The sequence below is a fragment of the Protopterus annectens genome, chromosome 13.part0 (assembly GCF_019279795.1).
Source record: "Protopterus annectens isolate FY-2018-M chromosome 13.part0, PAN1.0, whole genome shotgun sequence".
Lineage (NCBI taxonomy): Eukaryota > Metazoa > Chordata > Ceratodontiformes > Protopteridae > Protopterus > Protopterus annectens.
Genome location: NC_056747.1, coordinates 809,359,114 through 809,385,002, shown reverse-complemented (window position 1 = coordinate 809,385,002; position 25,889 = coordinate 809,359,114). Strand labels below are relative to the sequence as shown.

Genomic DNA, 25,889 nt, shown 5'->3' with positions numbered 1-25,889 from the left:
CCACCAGGATAGGGTCACTTTGCAAATGGGCTCAACAAGTCTTGCTTTGGAAAAGGAAACAAAAGGATGGCTGGATTTTCTTAAATTTTTGTTCTGTCCAAATAGAATCTAAGGTGTCTGTAAACATCCAAACAATGGAGCAAATATTTTCCTGAAATTTGGAAAGAAAATTAGTAAATGAATGGGCTGATTTAAATTAAACTTATATGTAACTTTGGGCAGAAAAGAAGGTCTAGTCCTTAACGTAACTCTATCTTTATGGAAAATTAGATAAGGAGGAAAGTACAGTTTTGTACCTACCATAAATGTAGATGTTCGAGTGCTAATACAGCTGCAGTCATAACAGATGGGTTTTCCTGCTATCAGGCGGGTCCTCGGTCGGCCGATTTCCAAAGTCTAGGTCCGGCGTCGGATGTCGATGCTTCTTCCCTGACGTCAGTGCGACAGGGGTATAAAAGAACCAGCCGACGCCATTTTCTTCAGTTTATCTTGCCCCAGATGTCAGGTGCCCCCAGAAGGAAGGCAAAACATAAATTTATGTAATAATGCAATGCAATATAATCAAAAAACAGTAGTTGCAAGCAAATACATCATAAAAGAATACCCCAATGAGGTTGTATGAGGAGGTATGAGGAGGTGTTAGCCATTAGGCCTGTCCCAAGAGGGGAAGTAGGGAGGGAAACCTGGACTGCAGCTGTATTAGCACTTGAACATCTACATTTATGGTAGGTACAAAACTGTACTATGTTCATCGTGCATACAGCTGCAGTCATAACAGATGGGTAGAATCCAAAAGCTAAAAAGGGGTGGTAGGCACTAAGTGGAACTAGGAGGAGCCAGGATGCCCTGCAAGACTGCAGTGGCAAAGCCCGCTCTAGATTTGGAGTATAATGGTAGATGATAGTGCTTGGAAAAAGTATGTACAGAACTCCAAGTGGCTGCTTCCAAAATATCTTTGGTAGGAACCCCCCTGAGGAAAGCTGCAGAGGTAGCTGTGGCCCTTGTGGAGTGAAATCTGATGCCTGTAGGTACAGTTTTACCATGAAATGAGTAACAAAAGCGTATGCAGTGGGCTATCCATTTTGAGATTGTCTGTTTGGAAATAGGCTTCCCTTGAGCACCTGTAGCATAGGACACAAAGAGTTGCTCTGATTCTCTGAAAAGCTTTGTTCTGCCCAAAAAATAACGGAGCTGTCTGTGAATGTCCAAGGAATGCAGTAGTCTCTCCCCTTTGTTTTGTGGATTAGGGTAAAAGGTAGGTAAGTGGATAGCCTGATTCAAGGCTACCCTGGATACTACCTTTGGCATAAAGGAAGGATTGGTTCGTAAGGAAACTCTGTCCTGATGGAAAATGATGAAAGGCTGCACAGCCATGAGGGCTTGTAGTTCCGAAACCCTGCGTGCTGAGGTGATAGCCAGAAGGAAGGCTGTTTTCCATGACAAATATTGCAGTTCTGTTGAAGCAGCTGGCTCAAAAGGAGGCAGGGTCAGTTTTTCTAGAATGAAATTGAGGTCCCAAGCCGGTACTGGTTGCTTCCTTGGGGGTTTTATATTCTTAGCCCCTCTGAGGAACTGTCTTAAGAGAGGGTGAGAGAATAAAGGAGGATCAGTGTTGTATTCTGCAGAAATGGCTGAGGCATGGATTTTGATGGAGGAGAATGAAAGTCCACTGCTTAGCATCTCAGCTAGGTACTGTAATATTTGAGGTAAATTCAGTATTCCAGGATTCTGACCCTTTTTCTGATTCCAGGCACAAAACCGTTTCCATTTTGAGGAGTAGGCTTTTCTAGTAGAAGGCCTTCTGGCCTCCAAAATGACATCCTGCACCTCCTTGGAGAGTAGGGTCTGTTGTGAATTTAAGGAATCCTCCATGCAGCTAGATTGAGTTTTTTCAGCTGACTGTGAAGAGTTTTGAAGTTGTGCTGAGTCAGTAGAAGAGGCATTAGAGGCAGGATCCATGGTGGGGAATGCGTCAGGCTCCTCAGGAGTGGGTACCAGTGTTGTCTTGGCCAGTCTGGAGCAATGAGAATCATCTTTGGTCTGTCTGCTCTGGCTTTTAATAGAACTTTGGGCAGCAGAGGAAGAGGTGGAAAGGCATAAACTGTCATTGTTGTCCAACTGAAAGAGAGTGCGTCCACTTTCCAGGCCTGTGGATGAAAGGTCCTTGAGCAGAATTTTGTCAATTGGTAATTTCTGTGGGTGGCAAAGAGATCTATGTCTGGTCTTCCCCATGCTTGAATTATCTTTGTAAAAACTTGAGGATGCAACTTCCATTCATGTGGATCTGTCATACTTCTGCTCAGGTTGTCTGCCAGTGTGTTTTCCTTGCCTGGCAGGAACTGTGCTTGAAGTTGGATTTGTAATTCCAGAGCCATGTTCCAAAGAGACATGGCTAGCCTGCATAGGGGATATGAATGGGTTCCTCCCTGTTTGTTTATGTACCACATCACTGTGGTGTTGTCTGTCCTTATCAATAGCTGGCCTGGATGCAGTAGGTCTTTGAAAGCCATAATAGCATTTATTACTGCTAGCATTTCCTTTTGATTGATGTGCAGGTGCTTTTCTTTTTGTGACCATTTGCCCTGAATGCACCGATCTGTCATGTGCGCCCCCCCCCCCCCAGCGTAGTCCGAGGCATCTGTTGTGATGACTTGATTTGCTTGAGGCTTGCAGAATGGGAGACCTATGTTTCTTTGGCATGCTTGAGCCCACCACAGAAATTCCTTTTGAAGACATGGAATCAGTGGTATAATTGCTTCCAAACTGTGGCTGTGTTGAGACCATAAGTTTTTTAGGTACCACTGAAGTTTCCTCATATGCAGCTTTGCACATGGGATTAGCAGGATGCAAGATGCCATGAATCCCAGAGCCTGCAGGATTTTCCTTGCAGTTAGCCTGGTGAAGGTTTCCAGTTTTCTGAAGTATTGAATTAGTTGCCCTTGTTTCTCTGGCGTGAGGTAGGCCATCTGGGTGTTTGTATTCAAGCTGGCACCCAGGAACATTATTGTTTGAGAGGGCATTAGTCTTGATTTCTTTTTGATGACTGTGTATCCCAGAGAATTCAACAACATTATTACAAACGCCAGGTGTTTCAGAAGTATGTGTTTGCTGTCCGCTTGGATCAGGCAGTCGTCCAAATATGGGTATATTTGTATCCCTTGAAGTCTGCAGAAGGCAATTACTGATGCCAGGCATTTCGTGAACACTCTGGGCGCAGTAGATAAGTAAAAAGGGCAATGCAGAGAATTGATAATGGGTTGAACCTGCAAGAAATCTGAGGTATCTTCTGCAATCTTGTCTGATTGGGACATGCAGGTATGCCTCCTTGAGGTCCAATGTTACCAGCTAAGACTCCTTGCCCAGCATGGGAAGAAGCTGCTGTAATGTGAGCATCTTGAATTTTGGTACAAGTAAATATGTGTTTAGGATGGACAGGTCCAAAATAGGTCTCCAGTCTTTGCCCTTCCTTGGTACCAGGAATAGTCTGGAATAAAAACCTTGACCCTGTTCTTGTGCAGGTACCTCTTGAATAGCTTTCATGTCCATGAGATCTGAAATTTGTTTTTGTGCCTCTGCCCTTTGATTGTGTGGCAGGTTTGGCATGCCTTTCATTTTTGGAAGTGTGTGAAAGTGGAATCTGTAGCCTCTGTCTATAATGTCCAGGATCCATTTGTCTTTTGTGACAATATGCCAATTTTTCGAAAATAATGCCAGTTTTCCGCCTAAAGGTGCTGCCATTTGAGCCTTGCTTGGCATGCAAAGGGGAAAGTCATTGGTTCTGCTTTCTGAATGGCTGTAAACTATCCTCACCACCTCTTCGTGTAGGTGCTTGGCATTGTCTGCCTCTAAAAGATCCTTGAGATTGCCCTCTACCCCTCGGGCACCTGTATCTACCTCTTTGAGGTCTGTCAGTGGCTGGAAAGGACCAATTTTTTGAAGGCCAATTTCTACTGAAACGTGGAGGTTGTACCTGTAGGAAATCTTTTACTGTTTGCATTGATTTTGCCTTTTCCTCCATTTTCTTTAATACCTCCTCAGCTTTAACACCAAACAATACATCTTTTTGAAGAGGTGCATCTAGTAATTTAGCTTTGACATGATCTGGTAAGGTTTGCTCTTTGAGCCAAGCATGTCTACGTATGACTGATCCTGTAACAGCAGCTCTACATGAGGCCTCTAAAGCATCAAAACCACATTGCAAGGTATGTTTACCCACTTGCTTTGCACTATGCAACAAATCCTGCAACTCCTTCAAGTCTGGTTGTTCAGGTTGTGACATTTTGCTTTTCAACTGAGATAACAAAAACTGTTGATACTTTAACATATGGAACTGACAGTTTAATGCCCTCATGGTTAAGGTGGCCGAGGTGTATACCTTTTTCCCCCCACCTTTCTAAAGCTCTGGAATCTCTCTCTGAAGGTAATGGATTTTTGGCAGTGGAGGCCTTAATTCCCTTGGGACCCTGTAAAATAGTTTCTGGTTCAGCCGCATGGCTTTTGTATAGGAATTGGTGTGAATCAGGAACCTGGTAATACCTGTCAGGCTTGACTGGAGCTAGAGGTAAAGAATCTGGGTTAAGGCTGGCCTCTGAATACACATCATCTAGTATGCCTAAGACAGGAGGTATAGCCAGAGGCCTGTGCTGAGGGAGCAAGAGGAAATCCCTGAGCCTTTTCTTGGAGTCTGAGTACTCTTGGCCTTCCCAGTGGAAATGTTCCCTCAAGGTATGCAAGGTTTCCCCAAAAGAGTAATCCTCAGGGGGGGAAACAGAGGGAATGGACTCCTCTGCATCAGAATCTTCAAAAGGGGAGTATGAATGTTCCTGGTCCTCAGAATGTTCTGATGTAATGGAGGCTTGGTCCGAGGAAGGGTATTCTTCCTCCACTCTGGGCCTTTTGTCCGAGGGGGGTTGAGAACCCCTGATAAGAGTAATCAAATCCTCAGCCATTTTGAGCATCTGCTTTTTAGGCATGGGGCCTTGAGAGGGGCCCTGTGGAGCTTGTCTTTTAGTATGCATGGCTGCTTTAGATTTAGTGAAAGCCTTAATGGAAAAAGAAGAAGAAGGCCTGAAGACACCTTGAGAGGTGGCAGGCCTGTCTAAACTCTGAGTTTCCCCGCCAAGAGTGGCTTCGGTATCTGTAGTCGGGGTGTGGGCCGAAGAGCCTGCGACCTCGGGCACAGAAGACACCGCTAATGAAGTGTCATCGGTAGTCAGGGGCTGCGTAGGTGTCTCACTGAGAACCGGAGCACCTGTAGTCGGCTTTAGCGTGGTGTCAGTAGAAGTCGCGGACCTCGGATGTCGGTCCTTATCTTTGCGCCTTTTACTCAAAACTGGAGTCGGAGTATCCGAAGACATAATGTAATTAAACTTTTTGCCAAAATAGTGTTGGGCGAACTCCGCCCGACGCTTAATAGTGCGTCTGTTGAATGTAGCACAAAAATGACAGGCCGAGACGTTGTGGTCTGGGCCTAAGCAAGGAATGCAGAGGGAATGGAAATCCTTATGTGGTATTTGCTTCCCACATGAAATGCAATTATTAACTTTGTCTGACATCGGTCTGAGGCAAGAAAAGTTTCCCCAACGGGGTACTTAGCTTTCAAGAGGTCTTCGGTTGAATAATATTCGTAATCTCAGGAGCTGGCTGACCGGCACTTGTGAACTGCTTCTGCTTCGGGCACCGCGCTGCAAGAAAGACTGAAGAAAATGGCGTCGGCTGGTTCTTTTATACCCCTGTCGCACTGACGTCAGGGAAGAAGTGACGACATCAGACGCCGGACCTAGACTTTGGAATTCGGCCGACCGAGGACCCGCCTGACGGCAGGAAAACCCATCTGTTATGACTGCAGCTGTATGCACGATGAACATCAGAGGAAAGTGCTTGAAGTTCAGACAGTCTTCTCGCTGAAGTAAAAGCTACTACAAAAAATAATTTTTTATGGCAAAAGCTTTAAGGAAATTGTGGCTTTCTGGGTCAAAAGGATGTTTTGTGAGAACTGGCAAAAGCAGACTGAGGTCCCAAGGAGGTCTCAGGTCATGAAAGGGAGGTTGTAATAAAAAGGTACCTCTTCAAAAGGCCATGAAAGGAATGCCACAGGTGTATTATCTATTCCAATGTTAATGTTGGAAATGGCAGCTAACTGCACTTTAAGCAAGATCAGAGTGAAAAAGAACAGCCAACAAAATCCAGGTTAGTAGCTAAAGGTGTTGAGGATCTGAGCCCTTGGAAGAGGCCCAAATGGAAAACCTCTTCCACTTACTAGCATAAACCTTTCTGGTTGAAGTCTTCTTGGAGGAAAAAAGGATTTGAATAACTCTCTCAGAGAGCCTGAGATCCCTGGCCAACAGCAATACTTGAAGAACCATGCTGTTAGTTTGATGGAGTGAAATTTCAGGTGTTGAATGTCTGAAGGATGAGAAATCAGACCTAGAACAGGTTCCAGAACTCAGGGTGGGTGTAGAAGGTGAGGCCAAAGGAAGGGGAACCAAAATTGTTGGGGCTAGAAGAAGGCAATGAAGATAACATTCACTCTGCAATGGGCTGTTTTCTGAAGAATATTGATTATGAGAGGAGTCAGGGGAAAGACATCTAGTAGAACTGAGGGACAAGCATACATAAGAGTGTGTCATGATGACTGTCCCTAGGTGGAATAAGGGCACAGAAACTTCTGCACTTTGTATTGGATGGGGAAGCTAACAGGTTGTAGTGGAAGTGCCCCAGCAGCTGAAAATCCATGTCACTATTTCTGGATTCAGAGACCACTTCTCAGGCAGAGGAATGCATCTGCTCAGTCTGTCTGCAAGGATGTTAGATTACCTATGGATGTACATTGCAATTGGAAACTGTTGGGAAGACATTGTCTATTACCAAACTCGTATGGCCTCTCAACACAGGGGATAGGACTGAGTTTCTCCTTGTTCAGATACAATACTAATGACGTATTGTTGGTCTAGACAGGAATCACACCCTTGGGAAGAAGGCCCTAAAAGGCCTGTAATGCTAGGATTGCCCCATAATCTCCATGATGTTGATGTGAAGATTGTCCTTGTACTGAGACCAGGTGCTCTGGACAGTCTTCCCCTTGAAATAACCCACCCCCACCCCTACCCCACATCCTTAGGCCACAGTGACTAAGAAAGAACAAAAGAGTGACCTGCCATGACCAGGAAAGCATCCAGCCACCATCAAATAGTGATGACTCACAATTGTTAGAAAAAATGAAAAATTCATAGCATGAGTCAGATAAGACCACTGAATTACCAGAGTCCATTGTAGTAGCCACATGTGGAATCTTGCCAAAGGAACCAGACAAACAGAGGCAGCTACATGCACAATGAGACAAAGAACTGAGGACTCAAGAGGTTTGTGAACCTGAGGGATGTAGAAAGCCTGCAAATGAAGACAATTTAGTCTTGAGACTTGTAGTTTAGATGTCAGAGTGACCGTATCCAAATAGCAACTGATAAATTCTAGTATTTGAACTGGTTCCAGGCTGGAATTCTCATAATTTACTATTATACCCAAGGACAGACACATTTGGAGGAAGGAATCTCAGGCCTTGAGCAGTAATGCCTTTGTGGAAGCAGATCCAGTCATCCAGGTAAGGAAAGACCTGGAACCCCTGCAGCCTGAACCAAGCTGCTACTACTGTCATATATTTGGTGATCACTCAGTGAACTGTGCTGAGACCAAAGGCCACAGCCCAAAACTGATAATGAGTGGCTCCCAGCTGAAAGTGCTGGAACCTCCTTGAATGTCTGAACATTTTTATGTGATGCTAGGCATCCTTGAGATCTACCAAGCACATCAAGTTATCTTTCCTCAGAAGAGGTTGAATGGATTGCACCATGACCATTCAGACATTGGTCTGTTGACAAATCAGTTCAACTACTGAGATACAAAATGGGTCTGAGATCCTTGTTATTCTTTGATAAGAAAAGAATCTTGAATTGACCCCCAGATCATCACTGGTCTGGTGGGACCTCTTGGATGACTCAGCTGAGAAGCAGTTTTTGGACTTCCACTGTTGCTTCCCTTCAATGAGCAGGGAGCACATTGGAAAGGGACTTTAGGGAGCCATCTGGGGGTGAACAAAAATGGAACTGTGTAACCTCTGGATACGACTTTCAACACCCACACATCTGACATGATGGCCTCCCAAGCTTATGGTGAACAGCCAGACACCCCCCAACTGCCTCCAGAGTTCAGTAGCTGGGCAACCCTTTTGGGGTGCTGGAAGGGTCTCCCTGAGACAGCTCCATGAAGCCCTGGTTCTGCAGACCGCCCTACCAGGTGGGTAGAATTCATTGTAGTTGCCCCCCTCTACTACAGAGGGAACCATCATTAGGAGTGTCATGGAAGGCTGTTGTGACTTGGGAAGAATGAAAAACATCTGGTTCCTAGAAAAGGGCCTCTGATGGGTAGAAAAATGAATTCCAGCACCAGGAAGCATCTTTCCATCCTGCTCTTTCCTAGTCAGTGTCTGTTTGAACTTAAGACCAAAAAGGAAGAACCATCAAATGGAATGTTAACAAAGGACATCTAAAAACAGTCAGCAAGATTCTATACATGCATCCAGGCATAATGGTGCATAGTGATATGGTCCCTGCCATGTAGGAAGTTCGATCTGCCACTTTGGACAACAATTTTGTGGAAATGTTAGATACAGACTGCATCATAAACAACTAAACCTCCAGGGTCTTCTGAACATCTGAGGATTTTGAGTCTTCATGACCTCTGAGATTTCCAAGATAAGGTCCCTGTGAAGTCTTGCCAAATAGCCATGGTAATTCACTACACATAAAGCCAAAGTATATTTTCCCAAATGATCCAAATGCACGAGGCTCTCTGTTGTGTGGATGGATCAAGGAACTCTCCTCAGAACTCTCTTTTTTTGTGGCTGCCACAAACACAATGGCATTCACCACTGGACCCTTACTCTAGTGAGGTCTGTCATTGGGGAGGACCAAAATTTTATTAGGTTTCCTGGGGACTGGTTCCAACATGTTGGGTTTTCTACCTGCCCTCTGTGAAACCAGGTCTATCATGGTATCTAGAAGGGGTACCACTCAGGATCTGGATGGGCCTATGCTGAAAGCCTCAAGAAAAAAAAATGACTCCTCTGGGGAGGGGGGTTTGGTGGTCCAGCCCCCATGCTGTTTCAATAATTCAAGCAAATTGCCAAAGAAGCCATCTTCATGGAGGGATCTGGGGAAGCCTTCTCCTTCATCAAGGTTGGTGCCCTAAGTGAGGGAGTCCTTGGTTGAATCTAAGTGCTTCCTCTTGAACTTACTCTTCTCATGCACCTCCCTGTGTACAGAAATAGGAGGAGACACAGAAGAGCTACATGCAGGGAAGCCTCAAGACCCAACTATGGAGGCTGACCTTGAGCCACCTGATTCACAGCCAAGGACACAGACTGGAGAAGGGATAAGGACAGATCTGAAGCAGCTGCTGAGGCTCCTGTATTCAAAAGGGAGGGGCTCTTCTCCACAATGGTGATGGTCGTAACTGAAGCTAGATGGCCAGACCTGGTGCTTCTACTATCTGAGGACCTGAGTGAGAGACTGTTCCCAGCACCAACTTGACTAGCTCTGACTTTGAGATCAGAGCCAAGCTACTGAGAGCCAATGAGCCCAGGGATGAGGATGTCTCCAAAATCTGGACGGTTGAACTCAACCATGAAGTACCAGCCTGTCCACTTTGGTTTGAGGTGGACTCGGCTTCAACATGACCAGAGTTGAAAATTGCTAGGACTGATTTGGTGTTGGAAGTGGCCAAGCCACTGCCAGAGAGTTGGCAGCTGAGGAGTCAGACCCGACAGCCGAAGAACTATGGGGACCAGGGGAGACTCAACAACACTGAGAGCCGAAATTGCCACAGACTCCGACCTTGAGGCTGAGGAGGCAGGGATGATGCCTAAAAACATCCAAGCCTGAAGAAAGGAATGTATCAGCTGCGCCAGATCCAGAGACTTAAAGCTCCCAACCAACCTACTGGACATCAAAGAAGCCACAGAAGGTGGCTTAGATGCTCTTTTAGTCATCAGATCTGTAATGGTATAACTTAGACTCAAGTAGGGGAGGGAGGGGATCCTTGAGAAATTTTCCCCTAAATAATATGGCAAAAGGGGAAAAGAAGCTTGCCCAAGGAGGCAGAAGTCTTTAGAGAGGAAGGGGGTGGGAATGCTAAGGATGGGGGAATGAGAGGTTTCCAACTCCAGGACCGTAACAACAGGGGATCTGGGCTGAGGCAACACCAAAGTGGTAGGAGCTAGAGGAGCTGAATGTTGATGAACTTTCTAGTCCATCTGGCCCTCAGTGGAAGAAGTGCATTTGCACTCTTTTCTTTCTTTACTTTTAACCTCAGAAGACTCATTTTCTTTCATTTTCTCTTTCTCCCTCCTATCTGATTTCTTATTCAAGGAGGGAGAGGAAGATGAAGCAGCTGAGGCCTGCAAAAGGCCTTTCACATCCAGTTTTGCTAGTCTTTCAGTCAGAGCTCTGGCTCCAAATAAGATGCAGGCCTGACATTTGATTTCCAAGAGTGCCACATCCAAACAGTAGACGCACGTGTCGTGGCTTCCTATGGGGACAAATTGTGCCTACAGATGACACACTTTGAACACTGAAACTTTATCCATCTTGCCTGTAAAAAGAGTGAAAAAATATATAGCACAGCAACAACAACAACAGCAACACAAGTTACAAGGAATGCTAAATACAATAACTAGAACAGATTGTAATTAATCAAACACTCTTATAGCAGCTATTATGAAAAACCCTAATACTAATAACAACACTGCTGTAATGCTATAGCAAAAGGAGAAGGAAAGCCTTATTTTACAAGATAGAACAAGCCTAACACTATCTACCTATTTACTGGGAAAAAACAGAATATTTCTATCTAAATTGAACACTACACTCCAAAAAAACACACAAAAGGTACAGGAGCAACACAGAAATGACAGAGCTCTCAGATCATGAAATGAAGACAACTGCAGCAAACAAGATCTGAGAAAAGGTAGTTAGAGCAGGGAGTTATGGCTGGAGGAGGTGGTGCTCCAGGAATGAAGATTTTGAGACTGCCAGCATCAGATTCAAAAACTCACAGGTTGAGATGGATGAAAAAGATAATATCAGAGCAGATAATTTTACTCATTTTTTGTAAGGGAGGTTGACATAATGGTTAAGACATTTATCTCACAGACAAAAGGTACAGGGTTTGATCCTCACATGGGGTAATTGGCTAGGCATAAAATGGCCCACAAGGGCCGTTAGCCTAATACTAATTTATGTAGCATTGGTAGTACAGTGGTGAGCATAGCTGCCTTCCAAGCAGTTGACCCAGGTTTGATTCCCGGCCAATGCAAGAAGTCTGTACATTTAAACACTCATCTTGGTTCTCTTGCAAAGAAACAAAACTGCTGTGCTTATTTTAATCCTGTAACGACATGAGTTGAGTGTTCAAGTAAATGTTTAGAATGTAATAAGTGATGTAAGAGGTGTAAAATATTGAAGCTCGTAACTCATGTTTATTACACACTAGATGTTTAAATAGGGAAATGAAAGAGAACTTAGAATTACTATGGGGAAATGAAATTGTGTGGAATTATGGGAGAAAATAACACTCAGGAACTGTTATATTTTGCAAAAGAGCTGACATTAAAATATTAGATCATGTGATTGTTAAATCAGAGAGTGGGTGGATATTAAAAAAGGAACACTTGTTGGAGTAATAATAATATATGAATATACTGAAATTAAAAAAAACAAAAAATAGAAGATTTCTTTGACTTAATGTTACCAAAAATGGTAATCAATACGGATTTAGTTATTGTGGGGGATATGAATTGCAATTTAAGGAAAGAAAATAAAATAAAGGATGCAAAAATTTAAGAGAGAGAGATGTGAAAGTTGGTGAGTTTACTTAGGGGTTGTATATATCAAAGGGCAAATGTGAGAACTGAAAGAGATTATGTATTGTTTTTGGTGACATTAGAAGAGGTACAGGAAAAATTAAATGTGGAATTTTCAGATCACTATGAAATTTTGATTGAGGTAGGACATAATGAAATTAAGATTAGACAAGGAGAAAGTATAAAGAATTTAAATGGCTTAAATGTAAATAAGGACGTTTTTGAGAGAGAAGAAAATTGTTTATGGAAAGAACATAAATCTAGAAGATTTATATGTAATACTTGGTCAAACTGGCAGGGAGTTTATAAGGGGAAATTCAAATGCGTACACATAGAAGTGGGAAGACAGACAGTAAGAATCATGAAAAAGATGGGTATAAAGATGGTACATGTGATATCGGAAATGATGCAAGTAAATAATGAAAATTATCTAAGAAAAGAAAGAGAGAAAAAAAGAGGATAATAAGGACAGACAGCAATATTTAACACAGGATACTAAAGAAGAAGTGTCTCCATTTCTTCAGAAAAGTAATAAAAATCAGTATGTGAATTTGGAAGGGGTTATGATGTTTGATGGAAGATTAGCTATGGTCTAGGAAGAAATCAAACAAGAAGTATTAAACTATCTAAAAAAACAATATGAAGAAAATAGGGGCAGGAAAATGTAGAGGGGAATGTGGACTTGATTAGTGAGAAGGAAACGAAGGAATTAACTGAAAAAAATCATTAGAATAGGTTATACATATGTTAAATGTTAATGACAGGACGGTACCAGGTCCTTATGGACTTGATTATAAATCTTATAAAGATATGAGTATTCAAAGAAGAAAGTTTTAGTATTTGTGTTTAATGAATGGAAATATGAAGGCTTTTTTGAGTGAAAAGACATGAAGGAATAGTCAGATAAATATAGAAAAAAAGAGGACGAGAATTCTGGAGACAGATTATTGTAAGAAATATGGATTATAAGATTTTTACGAGGATCATACAGAGTACATAGGAGAAGATTATGAGTGAAATATGTAATGAAGGTATTTTTGGAATAAAAGAGAAAAAATTCTGGAATTATTATTAATTATGTAAGAGGTAACATATAACATTATATATTTATATGATGGGGTAAGAACTGCAGCGAGTGATATGGAAAATGCATTTGATAATATAGTACATAATTAGATGTGGAAAATTTTGAAAGCATACAAAATAAATGAAAAGATCCGAAAGTTAATAAGATCAGCCTATGAGAATAGTAGCAGTAGTATTATAGTTAATTGAAAAACTACAAACGTGATGGGAGGCACTGATATCCTCTAAGTAGTATTTTATTTGCTTTAATAATGAATGCAGCATTAAGAAATGTGGGTAATAAACTGGAAGAAGAAAGCAGCCTTAGCAGCATTGCCAAAGGTCTGGAAGACAGCAAGTGTAGTACACTTACACAAGGGGAAGGAAGCAGGAGGAATCCACAAAACTACAAGCATGTTAACGTAACTGCAATGGCAGGGAAAATACTGAGAAAATCCTAAGTGAAAGGTTAAATACATTCCTGTAGGATAACAGTCTCCACAATAAACATTTGTTCATGGGTTCACAGCCAGAAGAAGCTGTCAGTCATATCAGATATTTTTTTTATAACTGGGTCACAGAAGAACTTGACAGGGAAGAACCAGCATTCTTGACAGGAAAGAACTGGCATTCAAAATCTGTAAGGACTTTACCAAAACCCTGACTGCAAAGGCATCTGCTAGAAAAACAGATGGGATGGGGATAGGATCAATACTGAAGAACTGGACTGCTATGTCATGGATGGGGAGGCCACAGACGGTCATGGTGACAAAGACAATGTCAGGAATAGGGAAATTAGCAATTGAAGTACCATAGCAGTTGATCTTGGGTCTAGTATTCTTCACTGTGTTCATTTTAGACTTATTTGAGGAAGAAATAAACAGGATCACTCTCATACCTGATGACACAAAGTTAAGTGCAGAGTGGTGGATTGGGGCAAGTCTAAAGAAGAAGTGACTCACTAAAACATATGCAGGCCTTGGACAGGTCAAAGATATCCACAGAAAAAATGTTTAGAAGTTTCATGGTGTCACCTGAACTTGAGAGAAAATGGGTACTTGAAGAAAAACAAATCATACCCTAGACAAACACTGCATTGTTTACCAGAGATTTCCCCAAAAGAAAGCAATGTTTCTTGTCAGTAAAATTTTAGATGCTGCAAATCAACCAACTAAGCTACTCTGTGGAGTATGGGCTGTATAGTCCATTCTCTCTCACTAACTTGAAAGTTGTTTTGCCTCTAAATTTGAGGATACTGCAGGGAAGGCTGATCAGATAAGAGTACAAAATTTTTTAGGGGTACCTCCACTAAGTGCTTTCATCTGGGCCTGTTCTAACTTTTCTGTATTCTGATTACTCTGATTTCATGAGTTTAATTTAATGTTTGTAGAATACTAATTGCGGGCTGGATTCTGGTCCAAAAGGTTATTTTTACCTTGCTTAGATGTATTTGGTCCATTTATTTTTAAAATATGTGCTGAAAACAGGTCTGGAAATTTAGCATCAGTGTCACATTAGCTTTTACAACTCAAAAGAAATCATCTCTTGATCCACACAGAAGAAGTTCCTATGAAGATCCTGTGGAACATAACAAAGATACTGAATGGACAGAAGTAAAAGAAAGAATAAGAAGTTCAAAGGTACAGGATATGAAATGGGAGGAAGTAACAGCCAGAGAGATTGAAACAAAGTTAAGAAAAGCCTCTAACAGGAAAACCCCAGGCCCAGATGCAGTACCTAACTTTTGGTTAAAAGTATTAACATCTTTGCACGAGGATTTAGCCATGAGTAAGAATTATTTATATGCGCACCCAGAACAGACACCACACTGGCTGACAACAGGCAAAACAATGCTCTTACTTAAAGAGTGAACCTGCAAGCTATCCTAAAAATTATAGACCAATAACTTGCCTACCAACAACGTATAAACTATACACAGGAAGTGACACTAACAGAGTTTATAGTCATTTAGAAGAAAACTCAATTATGGCAGTAGAACAAAAGGGCAATAAATGAAAGTCATATGGAACAAAGGATCATTTGTTAAATAAAGTTATAGTGGAGAACTGTAAAAAGGGGAAGAATCTAAGTATAGCATGGACTGACTACAAAAAAGCATTTGATAGTATCCCACATTCATGGGTAAAAGAGTGCTTAAAAATGTATAAGATACACCCTACACTGACTGACTGCATTACAGTAACCATGAAACAACGGCGAACCACTTTGCAATTAAGCCATGATAAAGGACAGATTATTATCCCAGGGATAAAAATTCAAAGGGGGATTTTCCAGGGTGGCTCTCTGTCACCGTTGCTATTCTGTCTTGTCATTAACCCATTAAGCTGTTTACTTAACAGCTTAGACCATGGCTACAATCTGGCTCCTAGAAAACAACAAAGTTTAATGACTTCTTATCTTCTCTTTGTTGATTTAAAACTGTATAGCTCATCAGATGAGGAACTGAAAGCACAGCTGCAGGTTCTCAAAACTTTTTCAGATGATATTAGAATGTAATTTGGGCTTGATATGGTGGTGCAGCGGTTAGCATTGTCACCTCACAGCAAGAGGTTCTCCCATACGATTCTTGGCTGGAGCGCTTTCTGTGTGGAGTCTGCATGTCCTCCCCACAGTCGAGTGACATTAAAGACATGCAGATAGGTGTGAGCATGAATGGATGTGCCTTCTTTGAAGGCTGGGCGTCGGGCTGGAAAATGGGCACCGTAAAAATCCACTGCCAATCATTAGCGGACCGGAGTTCCGCTGTGGCGACCCCTAACTGGGAAAGGCCAAAAGACATTACTTATTTGGGCTTGATAAATGTTCAAAACAACCTTTAAACCAGGAAAACTGCAGCACCAAAAAAACATCAGTTTGGGACAAGAATATGCTATAAAAGAACTTGAGCAAGAGGGAGTGTATAAATACTTGGGAACTGAAGTATCCACAATAAAACATGAACAAATGCAAATAAATCTCAATAAGAAATACTTTAGAAGACTATAATTAATCCTAAGAACAGCACTGACATCTAGGAACAAGATCCAAGCTATAAACCAATTTGCTCTTCCTGTCCTAACTTACTGTTTTGGAGTGATTGACTTGACCCCAAAAAGTGTTGGACAGATTAGATATTAAAACAAGAAGGAAGCTTCATGCTCACCAAATGATTTATAAAAATCAGTGTATACCAAGATTATATATTCCCCATTCTGAAGGAGGGATGGTTCTCCTTGAAATTGATTACATGCATAGATCTGCAATTGTGGGACTCCACACATATCTATTGACCTCAGAAGATCCAAATGTAGTGAACGTTTCGAAACATGATGGGAATAAATCTAAGATGACATCTCTGCTTAATTTAGCAGAAGCATATCGACGTCAAGCCAGAATGAAAATCAAACCAGAAGTGGATAGAAACCAGGCAGCAACTGAATGTGCCAAAAAACAAAAGAAAGAGCATAAGTTGAAGGACCAGATGAGAAGGAAAGAAATGTAGAAAAAGCATAAATATAATTGCAAGTATAGAAAACTTCTGGAAGAACCTCATGTTGATCAGGAATGAATGCAGGAATGGTTAAGGAGAGGTGAATTCAAACCAAAAAATGAAAGGTTAATATTGGCAGCCCAAGATAGTGGGCTACGTACATGCTGGTTTACAAAGTCCACTGAACATCTGGGCGAAACAGACCAATGCAGGTTTTGTAAAACCGAATTGGAAACAGTCAGACACCTTGTTGCTGGTTGCGACACACTAATGGCAGAAGGACTGTATACTGAAAGGCATAATAATGTGGTGAGACTGTTGCACTGGGGATTGTGCAAACATTATGGTATTGAAGTGGCTAAAACACTGGAAACATGAGCCACAAAGCATCATAAAAAATGATGAAGTTTATATCACAGGGGATCACCCATTACCAACAGTTCAAAAGATAGATGCTAGAAAACCAGATATAGTGGTCCAAGAATAGAAGACAAAAGTAGCATTGATCACAGAAATCTCCACACCCAGTGACTACAGTGTCTTGTGTACAGAGAGAGACACAAACTCATAAAATACCAGGATCTGCAGGCAGAAACGAGAGCAATGTGGAAAAAACATACCCAGACAGTTCCAATAGTAGTAGGAGCAACAGGTCTTATAAAAAGAATCTACAATCATATTTAGATATGTTACCAATCCATGTAACCCTGTGTGACTTGTAGGAGGAGTCATTACTGGGCACATTGTGGGTGCTGTGAAGAGCACTTTTGGCTGGCATCAAAGATTGAAACAATACTAATTTCATGAACTTTAATTGTACTTTGACTTAGGAATGGGGTCCATTCCCATCATGCTATTAGAAAGCCAAAAGATTTGGAGAAATTAGAAAATGAAGAAACTTGTTTCCTACTTTTTTACCCTGTAACCTACCATTTGTTGGTAAGACTATTGAGAAAGTAGTGTGCCTGCAATTAGTATATTTCTTTTTAAAAAACAAATGGCCTCTTTGATCTTTAGTCTGGTTTCAGCAACTGCCACAGTGCTAATACCATCCTGACTGAAATGGTCAGTAACCTCTTCTTGGAATGAAATAAATATTGTTATTCAGTTTTGGACTCTCATTATGACTGTTTTGTATTCAGCATCATAGGCCATGGGACGGAACATGTGTGGCACCTCTGTGACTTGTAAGTCAGTACTGAAATGGTTGTACCTTTATCACTTAACGCACAAACACACAGTCCTCTCAGGTATGTATACTTCCCTAAGCTTCCCTTTGCAATCTAATGCTCCACAAGGCTGTATCTCGGGCCCATTACTGTTCACACTATATCTGGAAAAATCATTAGAAAAAGAAGTTTGAGGTATTACTTTAGGATACCAGCTTTACTTTTCTTTCCTTTAGGATTGATGTGCTTTGTCATTTGATTCCTTGGAAGAAGTCTGGACTCCATCCTTGTTTGGAAGAATAGTCCTATGAAACTTAATCCTGTCAAGTTCAAGTTTAAAAACATTTATAGGTTCATAGGTGTGTACTAGGCTAATGGCCCTGGAGCCTTTACAAGCCTAGCCCATAGGATTACCCTGGCATCATGCAACCCAACCTTAGTTCCCAGTGCCTGTGTTGAGTAGAGCCACTGGAGTGATCCCTGGGGTGAATTTTCTACTTTCCATCCACTCATCAAGATTTCTCTTGAAGAGGGCCAGTGAGGTGCTCTGTTTGACATGCATGGGAGGTCTATTCCATAGCATACATGACTCTCTTATCCTAATTCTCATTATCACTGATAGACAGAGGCTTGGGTTTTTGTCTACGATGTAAAACCCAGTAGTGATCCTTGATGAGCATTTGTCACCTAGGGACCAGCTGACAGTCACTGTTAAATCTTCAGGTTCATGATACTAAACAGTGACTCAGCAGTGATAATTAGCCAGCTCTGTTGCCATATAAGTATACAGCTCTGTCTACAATAAATGTTCGATAGTTGTGGGGAGAGGTGAAGAAATATAACAAAAAAGAATGGTGATTGATAATAATAAGTGGTTTTATTTCTGGCTTGTTTCTGAAGCATGCCTTATGGCTCTCTCTTATACTAGAGAGTTTCCTACCTCTTTACTCTCCACTGCTACAATTTGCTTCTTCTCCTGCCAAAGGTTTCCTTGTTTTTTGGTGGAATTCGCTACTCTTCTGCTCAAAATTCAGTAGCGGTATAAATAATTTTGGAACAGACTTTCAAAATTATCTCCATAGAGACAACTGACATCATCATAATTTACGGCACTGTCACTGCAAACATTTGTACCAAAGGGGTGACCTCAAACTTGCTTCCTGAAAGAAACTGCATTCATTGAAAGAACTGTACAGTAACAGTTTCATATTTCATGGTTAACGTCCGAAGGATGTTATGTTAAAAAAAAAAAATCAAACTATAAATATTAAGAATGGCTGTAGTTATTTGCTGAAAATCAAAAAAAATAATTCAAATAATAAAAGTACTTCCTTCGCTTTATTTCTTGTGCACTTGCATTGCGACACTCATGAAGTACAGGTAAATGGTACTATACAACTGGGAGAAGCTATGTATTTCATTCAGTTGTTTTTGAATAAAGTTTGCCAATAAGGGCTTTATGCGAGAAGACAAAACATGTCATTCTGGTCATTGCAACTCTTCAAAAGTTATTTTCCATGATGGTCTCTGAATTTGGACTTGACTATACCAAATTAGCAGGATATGTAACCGGGGTGAATCTCCTTCCTCCCAACAAAAAAGAAAACTAATAAACTAAAAGGGTTTTTTTTGTAACCGGAAATGTCACTACATTTTTAAACAGTTTCAGTCAATAGTATTCAAAATTTGAAATTTGATACTGCCAGTTTCATTTATCATAGCTACAAGAGGTAAATTCTCTAAAATCTCCACTATTTGATAGGAAATCCCCTAAGATCTATAGTATTGTATCACTATTTGCTTAAAGGAGGGGGTACAAGATGTGTGCTCTGACCCAACTGTCACATTCCTTTTGTTACAGCTGTAGAAAGACATCATAAAACATAAACAAAATGCAGTTGGACATCACCAACAAAAGAATCTCTGCTCTGCTCTGTTAAAAATAAAATTAGCATCATTTTCTTGTTTGGGAAGTAGTACAAACTACCTGTCTATCCCTGTGCAACCAAAATTCTCTTTTTGTATTACATACTTATGAAGTATTTTTGAAGATGGCGTACATTTGGGTTTATAGGATGACACTAAACAATAGATCAGTTAAGTATTTTGAGGCCTAGCCACTGCAGTTCAATTAGTAGACCTAACTAACTATACCCCCCTGTCCAAAATGGGAATAGCTCTGAAGTTTTTTTATCCATTTGCCTAATTTAGATTTAAAGACAATGGGAGATTATTATAGGGGTAGAATTCTTTGAAAGAGATATCAGCATGCAAGCAAGTAGGTCAGGCAGGATTGGGTCTTTCACAGCTTTTTATGCCAGGCATGGATCACCATGCAGGAATCTATAGGAGACAGAGAAGCGGAAAAAGATTTTTAGATACTCTAGGTAACATGGGGAACTCATATCAGAGATTTTTTGGTGAGGAACCACTGGAGTTTTTCAAGTTGGATTAAGTGCTTGGACAGGTACATAACAAAAGGCACAGTGCAGTCTAGTGTGCACCTGATAAAGGATGAGTAGAGGAGAATGATGACCATATTTCACTCAAAGGCGATGTCCGTAGTAATTAGCTGAGTAAGGTAGTAGGCTTTCCTAGCAACACTGGATACATGGATGTACACGGTGGTCAAAAGAGAATTCATTATTCATGAGGGTGTCAAGATCTTTAATGAGAGTGCTCACAATAATAGGAGTCTGAATGGAGAGATGATATAATCAGCAAAAGGAGAAAAGTATTGCTAGAATTGAATTCTTCATCCTCAAGTCTTGGTGAGTGCCTTCACGAGGTGGACCCTGTTTTTTCACAAAATCTCACCAAGACAACACTGATATATATGGGCAGAAGTAAGTTAAAAAATAAAGAAGATAGCTGGATGCACAGGTCCTGGGATAAAAAAGTTCCCAATCCTAGTAGGTGCACTGCTACCAGGACTGGAAAGAATGTCAGTGTAGAATCCCCAAGACACATAAATATTCCTACAATGGGGCTAGGCCAGGTCTAGGGGGAAGTAGCAGTCCACAAAAATCACAAAAACTGATAGGCCATAAAAGAGCCATACAAACGATAGAGTGGACTATTGATGATCAGAAAGAAATTATGTATTGTTACTATTATGCAAGAAGCACAGAATTTCCAGACAAATATATACAAAAAGATTAAGAGATAAATTAGAGGAAAGAAAATACTTCCAGAAGAAAAATTGTCAGAAGATTCAAATAAAAATTTGTATTCATTAATACAATAGATCCATGAAAAACACTATATAGACCAAGAAACCTTGTGCCATTTGGAAAAAGAAGTGACTAAGGAAGTATGAAAATTGAAACAACAAAATTTAGAGACATCTGAAGGGTATAAAAAAGAAATATGGACATGAGAAAGAAAGAGAGATCCGATATGGTGCAATATTTATGCAAAGGAGAAAGCGAAATTAATGAACACAAAAAAAAAGCAGCCCCAAGGATATTCAAAGAGAAATACAGGCAAAGGCATCCAGATATGGAAAAAAGTCACAATAAAAAAATAAGATCACAAAGAGGGAATGTAGAACTGGAGATTAGTCAAGTAGAAGTTAAAAAAATAGAAGTTATGGAATATTTGCGAAGTGAAGGATTCAGTGTAGAGGGTCTAACTCAGGTTATATCACTGCATGATGGAACAACTAGTCTCCAAAGTAAAGAGAAATAAGATGAGCAGGAGACATCTGAAGAAGAAATATGGACATGGGAAAGAAAAAAAGATTTGATATGGTGCAATATATATGAAAAGAAGAAAGCAAAATTAATCAGTGCAAAAAGAGCAGCACCAAAGACATCTGAAGAGAAATACAGGTAAAGACATCTGGATATGGAAAATTTCACAATATAAAAAATAAGAAAACAAGGAAGAAAAGTAGAAAAGATGATTAGTAATGGAGAAGTTAAAGAAATAAAAACTGAGGTTATCGATTACCCGCAAAGTGAAAGATTTAGTGTAAAATATTTAACTCAGATAACAACACAACAGGATAGCGCAATGGAAACCCAAATTAAGGAGAAACCAGTAGAGCGGGAAGCATCTAATCAGTTGACATATGAAGCTACTTTGGAGCCTCCCATAGGAAACCAAAATAAATGTTCAGTTGGAGGTATACAGCAAGGGAAAGAACAGGAAACTAGGGTCTATATCAGAACATCGAAGTATTAAAACTTCGAATGTTCTGATATCGAACACTATTCAGCGAATGCTAAGAATAGCGAAGCTGCAGAACAGCAAATTCTTTCCTCGGGAAAGAATTCGGTTGGCCATTTTTGTGGCTTTGCTATTCTTAGCGCTGTGGTGGAAAGTTACGAGTTGGGTTCAGGTAAGTGTGCGCTTGTTTGTACGTTAGGCTTAGGGGCGGGTTAAGTGAGTTAGGATTAGGGTGTGGGTTAGGCGTGTGTGCGATAGTGACAGACTTTAGGGTTAGGGGAGGTTTAAGTGAGTTAGGGTTAGGGAGCGGGTTAGGTGAGTGTGCGATAGTGACGGACCTTGGGGTTAGGGTTTGGGTTAAGGTAAGTGGGTAGATAGTAGTGTATGTTTAGTTTAGTGTAGCGTTAGATGTAGGAATTTAAGTATATGTGTGTGGTTGCTGTTTGTTTGATGTGCTTGTGTTGTGTGTATGTGTTTCGGAGCAACAAATTTTTTCCATGGGAAAAAATTTGCTGTTCTGAATGTTCGATATTTTCATGTTTAGATGTTTTGACGTGATATAAACGCGGAAACTATGGCAACTCTGACACAGTCAATGTTGAGGAGTGATAGGTCAGTGAGTTCCCATATGAAAGAGCAACAGATGATACAGGGCGAAACTAAACAGAACATGGCACAGGAAGATGCTCTAGAGCATTCTGTAGAATGTCCGCAGGAAATGGTGAACAAAGAATGTGTCCTCGGTTTAGACAAAAATGACCTAAGCGAAGAGTTGTTTGATTTAATAGAGATGAATAGACAAATTAAGATCAATGAAAGAAATAGACTGCAGAAGCTCAATAAAACCCAAAAAGTTAGAACTTTGATAAAACAAATTAATACAGTAATTAGGACTGTCCATAGAGATTCATGCAACATAGCAGAAGTAAATAGGATACATTACTATGCAGCCAAATTAATAACAGATAAAGTCCTACCACAAGAACACAGGGTAGTAAGGGAAAGGACAGGGAGAAATTGAATGCTATCATGGATGTATCGAATAAAGAAAACTATAAAGCAATTAAGACAAGAAGTGTCACTGCAAGAAGAGGGAACAATTCAACAACCAAAAAACTCAGAAACATAGACATGATAAAAGCAATGTACAATATATTATAATGGATTAGGATTTATCTTGCACTATCGCAAACAATAAACTAAAAATATCAACACAGGCAGAAAAACTTAGAAGAATACGTAGATGAATACAAAGGAAAAGCACAAAATAAGCAATTTATTGATGAACCAAAAAAGTTTTACAGAGAATTAGGAAACAAGGTAAAAGGAATTGAAAGACCACTCAAAAAGAAGAAATAGATACATTTTGGAGAAATATCTATGAAGATCCTGTGGAACATAACAAAGATGCTAAATGGATAAAAGAAGTGAAAGAAAGAATAAGAAGTTCAAATGTATAGAATATGAAATGGGATGAAGTAATGGTCAGAGAGATTGAAACAAAGTTAAGAAAAGCCTTGGAAAACCTAAGGCCCAGATGCAGTACCTAACTTCTGGCTAAAAGTACTAACATCTTTACACGAAGATTTAGCCATGTGTAAGAACTATTTATATGCGCACCCCAAACAAATACTATTCTGGCTAACAACAGGAAAAACAATGCTCCTACTTAAGAACGAACCTGTAAGCTATTCTAAAACCTATATACCAATAACTTGCCTTCCAACGAAGTATAAACTATACATCAGAATTGATGCCAATAGAGTTTATAGTCATTTAGAAGAAAACTCAATTATGGCAATAGAGCAAAAAAGTAATAAAAGGAAGTCATATGGAAAAAGGATCATTTGTTGTCAAGTAATGTCACAGTGGAGAGCTGTTAAAAGGGGAAGAATCTAAGTATGGCATGGAGAGACTACAAAAAAGCATTTGACAGTATACCACATTCACAGATAAAACAATGCTTAAAAATGTATTACACTGATAAGCTATATCACAGCGACCATGAAACAATGGCAAACCACTTTGCAGTTAAGCCATGGTAAAGGACAAATTATTACTCCAGGGATAAAAATTCAAAGGGGGATATTCCAGGGTGACTCTCTGTCACAACTGCTCTTTTGCCTTGCCCTTAACCCATTAAGATGTCCACTTAACAGATTAGGCCATGGCTGTAATTTGACTCCCAGAAAGCAACAAAGTGTAAAGACGTCTCATATTCTCTTTGTACATGATTTAAAACTGTATAGCGCAACAAATGAGGAACTGAAAGAATGACTGCAAGTAATCAAAACCTTTCCAGATGATATAAGAATGTCATTTGGTCTTGGTAAATGTGCAAAAGCAACAGGAAAACTGCAGCACCAAAAAAACATCAGTTTGGGAAAAGAATGTGATATAAAAGAACTTCAGCAAGTGGGAGTGTGCAAATATTTGGGAACTGATGAAGGATCAACAATGAAACAAGAACAAACAAGAATAAAACTTAGTAAAGAATACTTTAGAAGAGTTAAATTAATCCTGAAAACAGCAGTGATATCTAGGAACAAAGTTCAAGCTATAAACCAATTTGCTCATCCTGTCCTAACTTACAGTTTTGGAGTGACTGACTGGCCCCAAAAGGTGTTGGATAGATTAGACAGGAAAACAAGAAGGATGCTTCATGCTCAAATGATTTATAAAAATGAGTGCATACCAAGATTATATATTCCCTGTTCCGAAGGAGGTATGGGTCTCCTTGAAACTGATTACATGTATAGATCTGCAATCGTGGGACTGCATACATATCTGCTGACCTCAAAAGACCCAAACATAGTGAAAGTTTTGAAACATGATGAGAATAAATCTAAGATGACTTCCCTGCTTAGTATAGAGAAACATATCGGCATCAAGTGGGAATGGAAATCAAACCAGAAGTAGATAAAAATCAGGCAGCAACTGAATGTGCCAAAAAAAAATAAAAGAAATATTATAATGTAAAGGATCAGATGAGAAGGCAAGAAATGTAGAAAATGTATGAATATAGTTGCAAGTATACCAAACTCCTGGAACAGCCTCATGTTGATGAGGAATGAACACAGGAATGGTTAAGGAAAGGCAAATTCAAACCAAAAGATGAAAGGTTAATATTGGCGGACCAAGATAGTAGACTACGTACACATTGGTTTACAAAGTCCATTGAACATGTGGGAGAAACAGACAGATGTAGGTTTTGTAAAACAGAACTGGAAACAGCTGCACACCTTATTGCTGGTTGTGGCGTACTAATGGCAGAAGGACTGTATACTGAAAAGCATAATAATGTGACAAGACTGTTGCACTTGGGATTGTGCAAACATTATAGTATTTAAGTAGCTGAAAAACACTGGAAACGAGCCACAAAGCATCAAAGAAAATGAAGTCTGCATCACATGGATGACCCATTACCAACAGTCCAAAAAGATAGATGCAAGAAAACCAGACATAGTAGTCCATGAAAAGAAGACAAGAGTAGCATTGATCATTGAAATCACTACACCAGTGACGACAGTGTTTTGCGTACAGAGAAACACAAAGTAATAAAAATTAAGGATTTTCGGGCAGAAATGAGAGCAATGTGGAAGAAAGATACCCAGACAGTTCCAATAGTAGTAGGAGCAACAGGTCTTATAAAAAAGACTCTACAATAGTATTTAGATATGTTACCAATACATGTAACTGTACGAATTGCAGAAGGAGACATAACGGGGCACACTGCGGTTGCTGCAAACAACCCTTCTGGCTAACATCAAAGATTGAAACAATACTAATTTCATGAACTTTAATCATACTTTGACTTAGGAATGGCGTCCATTCCCATCATGGTATTAGAAACCCAAAACACATGGAGAAATTAAAAAAGGGGGATAAGCATATGACTTCCTGTATCCAAAACTGTATGATGCTACATTTTTTGGTATTCATGATTAGACCATGATCCGGACATCAAGAGTTTGTCTGTGTTAGGCTGTCTTGGTGGAACTGAGTGTTTTCAGGCAAGTTGCTTATGGATCAAAGTTTGCAATCATCTGTGAAATGGGTCAGCCAGAGTCCTTTA

General features: G+C 40.2%; 1 protein-coding gene and 1 non-coding gene across 2 annotated transcripts in view; one reads left to right on the top strand and one right to left on the bottom strand.

Annotated features, from left to right (window-relative positions):
- The window catches only part of LOC122787969, a 1,400,032-nt gene that overhangs the window by 501,942 nt on the left and 872,201 nt on the right, over positions 1–25,889 (bottom strand). The window lies entirely within an intron of this gene.
- Positions 11,299–11,370, top strand: TRNAG-UCC. Its single transcript has one exon. It is a non-coding gene; the product is annotated as a tRNA-Gly (tRNA).